The sequence below is a fragment of the Buceros rhinoceros genome, unplaced genomic scaffold, assembly GCF_000710305.1.
Source record: "Buceros rhinoceros silvestris isolate BGI_N320 unplaced genomic scaffold, ASM71030v1 scaffold5104, whole genome shotgun sequence".
Taxonomy (NCBI): Eukaryota; Metazoa; Chordata; class Aves; order Bucerotiformes; family Bucerotidae; genus Buceros; species Buceros rhinoceros.
In genome coordinates, this window is record NW_010409910.1 from 98,291 (window position 1) to 102,369 (window position 4,079).

Consider the following 4,079-nt stretch of genomic DNA (forward strand, 5'->3'; position numbering starts at 1 on the left):
GTTAATCCTTCACTCTTCACCGGGAACAGACCCAATGAGTAAGGAATGCCTCTCCAGCCTTTTCTCCTATGATTTGTGCTCGCACTGTCCCCTTGTCTTGCATGCTCCCTTTGTACCAGTCCGCACTGCCCTATCTGCCTGGGACGGCAGCCTCCCTGGGGGGACAGTGTTGTTCTCGCCCTTCCTCAGCTACAGGAGCAGCTGTGATGTGCCAAGCGTTTGAGGCACACTGGAGTAAGGGTTTGTTGCTGGGCCATCCACCAGCAGGAAAGGGCTTTTCAGGCTAAGGAACAGAGGCTTCTAGCCTGGTGCTTGGAGCAAGGCTGGTTTATTTCTGGTTACAAGCTGAATGTTTGGCTTTGAGGATGATTTTATCAGCTACTCAAGAAAAAGTAGACCCATGGTCTTGAGCTGATTCAGAAGGTTTTCTTTATATGATAGGCAGTCGCCAAGTGGAGTTACTGCATTGGGGAGGAGACAAAATGTCATGAGATTTCTGCTGAGACATATTACCTCTCCCAGCCCAAGACATTGGCTTATCGCTAGGTTTAATTACCAATGAGAGAACCAGTCTTCACTGTGCAGCACAAAAGATCATGTTGGGCAAAGGTCTTGGTGCTGTTACTGAGCGGTGGTGAGGGAAGAGAGGTGTCTACAGTCCCGTCACTGCTGAAGCTTCAGGAAGGAGCAGGAAAGAGAACACCCATGAGGAAGATGAGAAGCAGCTCATATAGTTACCCATGGTTTTGCCTGCCTCCTTTTTTTCAGAGGTCCTTCAGACCTACCCCTACCACAGTCAGTGTCACACTGCTTGAGCACTCAGTGTCGCTCCCAGATGAGCTTGTTTGCCTGCAGCACCAAGAGCTCTCTGTGCATGGGAAGAATTGCTGCTATTAATGTGTGAAGGCTGGGGGGGCCTCCAAAAAGTGAGAGCAGAGATGATCTGCACTGGCCAGTTCATTGTTGTGGGACTTCTTGTCTTCTCTGTGGTGGTGTCCTGTAGACCTCATCCTGTACGTGCAAAATGCTTTGCTGAGGATTGCTCCGTGCTACCTTGTGCAGTGTCATAAAGCTTTTCCGTGGACTTTTCTCTGCTGACAGCAATTGCCATGTATAACCAAAGTAGTAACTAGTTATCACCTGTTTACCAGAGCAAGAGTTGAACTTCGGATCAGCACAGCCTTTTGTTCTTAGTTGTTTTTCCTTTCTCTGTTTTCAATGACTTTTGGTACTTTTAAAATGCTTGATTGGTAAGTTCCGTGTGCTTGGAGAGCTTTTCTCTGTTACAGCCCAAAGAAGGGACCTAGAAAAATAAGATTCTGATTGCCCATATTTACATTGGTGGTGTGAGGGGCAAAGGGTTTACCTGACTTGCCCAAGGCCAAAGCAGGATTCAGTGGTAGAGCTGGGAAGCCCAACCAGGCCATATATTCTGCCCAGGAAAGAACAGAAGTCTGGGGCCAAGTGTCCTTCATCTCTCCTCCAGCAACAGCCCAACCACACTCCTCCCAGCATATGAGAAGAACCCAGATAGGTTAATTTGTCAATCCTTCTCTAATTGCTGCCTTGTGGGACATGTTTACCAGGAGAGAACATGGAGCTCATCTCGTTATTCACCCTTCTGGTTCACTCATGGTTATGTGACAGTCTCTGTCCTTCCTCATCCACCACTACCTCGTATCTCTCCTCCCCCTCTGCCTGTGCACAGCACTGCTGCATTCATTCTCTGCAAGAACTGGTGTGAGCTTCTCTGTCTCTGGACTGAGAAATCGATTTGATTTATATGTGGCAACCTGCATTTCTAAGTTCCCTACAAACAAGAGTAGTCAACTCTGTGAACAGAAACCTGCCTGTGATGCTAATGAAGCCACAGGGAGCTCCTGTGAATTGACTGTATTAGACATGACTTTAACCTTGGTAAGAAGCAGCATTGACTCTCCCTCCTGCAAACGTAGGTGAGAAAAACAATATGGCTTCACAACAGTTGTGCACTTGTGCTCGGTTTTCCTTGTAATTTTAATTCCCAACATCCCTTGTATGAAGACTGGCTCTTCAAGGCTCCCGAGACAAGCCTTTTGAGTGCACAGACTATCGTAAAATTCACCGAGGTACCCAAGTGAGGGCTTTTGAATGGGTCCAGACGGAGAGCAGATGAGCTCACGTGTGAGAACCTATGGAGGGTGGAGATGGAGCTGAAGAGTTGAACTTTGAAACTCCTTGGCGCTGTCCCTGATCACATCTACAACCTTCAACTGGTGAAATTCCCAAGCCGGATTCTCAGTGTGCATGCACAGCAGCTCTCCCTGTCCACAGCCTGCTGCTCCCAACAGTAGGACCTGGGGCAAAGTTCTGTTTCAGGTGGTTTCTAGAAAATACTGCTTAGCGTGTCCAGGGTGTAATACTCTAATTTGACATTTCCTGGGAACACAGAGAAGGATTCCACCTCAAAGCTGACATAAATTGACAGGTCTGGAGCCTTCTAAGCAGACTGCTTCAGTGCACTGGGTCCTGTGTTTGCTCCTGCCCAGGCCCCACGGGCATGGATAACTGGGTGTGTGGATATGTGAGTGTGGTCCAGGCTGAGGATTAGCTCTCAGCCATTTCCTTTATTCCCCATTTTAAGTCTTTTAAAACAAAGAAACAACACCATCTGGCTCCTGCATTTGTGAGAAGCAAAAGTGCGTTAACAAAGGTGAGCTGCTTAATTTCCTGTTACACATTTGGATACAGAAAACAAACATTTGCCTAACAAAAACAGCAGAGAGGCTTGTTTCCCCTCTCTGCAAAGCTCTCCGTGTTCCGTTTGGAGACACCTGCCTGTGTCCTTTTCCTTGTGCATCACAGAAGGGATCTCATCAGCTGTTGCCTTTAAACCTTCTTTCAACAGGACAAGCTGGTTGTGGAGGTGTAGGTGGTGAGGAGAGGTAAAACAGCATCTGATTAGAAAGCAGAGGAAATTGGAGGGACTGGGGAGATGAGAAGTAGCCCAGCTTCTGAGTGAAGAGTGAAGGTGGGGATGCTGAAGAAGCATTTCTGTAATATGTTGTGTAATATGCTCTAAAATCTTTGGTGTGGGTCGTTGTGGGAAGGCAGGATGGAATATATCCATATTGGAGGAAATGATTTGGGCGGATTTCATTTTCCTTGTTGTTTACTTTTTAAAAATTGTGTGAGTAGGCGATTTTTTAAGGTATGACTCAGGGCTGTGATAGCAGGTGGTGGGACGCTGCAGGTCAGGGATGTTGTGCCTCAGCCAGACTGAGTGTGGCATGGAGACTGCAGCAAGTCAGGCACGTGGTACCCGCCCAGTGCTGCCTGGGGAGCTGGAGGCTGTCATGGTGGCTGCAGGGTTTGTCCAGAGTTGGGGCATCACTAGGGCTGGGCTTAGGACCCCCAGCTGCTCTTTCACCCAGCAGACTGGGGCTTGACTGCTCCCAGACCCTGCCTGTGCCTCTGAGCTCACCTGTGCTGCCGTAAAATCCAGGTAATTTTCCTTTTGTCCCCCCAAAATGCGTAGCTTAGGACCCCCAGCTGCTCTTTCACCCAGCAGACTGGGGCTTGACTGCTCCCAGCCCCTGCCTGTGCCTCTGAGCTCCCCTGTGCTGCCGTAAAATCCAGGTAATTTTCCTTTTGTCCCCCCAAAATGCGTAATTCCATTCCAAAACAAATTCTGTGGGAGCTGCCCAGGGGAAGTGCACTATTTATTCGTCTTTAGAAGAGAACACAGTCTTAAATCATAGTCAACAGTCCTTAATAATTTCTAAAGTAATGTCCTGACGTGGGTGGGATGTCAGCAGTGAAGACTATGTAGGCATTAAATCTCATTACGATATCCTCTGTCCAGATCTCCTACGTCCTACCCTTCTGGCACCCTGCCCCAAATCCTGGGCTTGGGCTGAAACCTCTTGGGCATTTAGCTCCATCCTTTCCCAGAGGTCTGTCCAGAGTGCTCTTCTGGTCACAGTTCATCAGGAAGAGAACACCTGCTTGTCCAAAAAAAAAAAAAAAAAAAAAAAGAAAAGAAACATGAAGAATTTGCAAAGGGTTCTGAAACGGGGATTTTATTTCTAGAAACACAG

The 4,079-nt window shown here is 47.9% G+C and overlaps 1 protein-coding gene across 1 annotated transcript in view; it reads left to right on the forward strand.

The window, feature by feature from the left end:
* NTRK3 (neurotrophic tyrosine kinase, receptor, type 3) overlaps nt 1–4,079 on the forward strand; it is a gene marked incomplete at its 5' end in the record, with an annotated part of 96,776 nt that overhangs the window by 66,111 nt on the left and 26,586 nt on the right. The window lies entirely within an intron of this gene.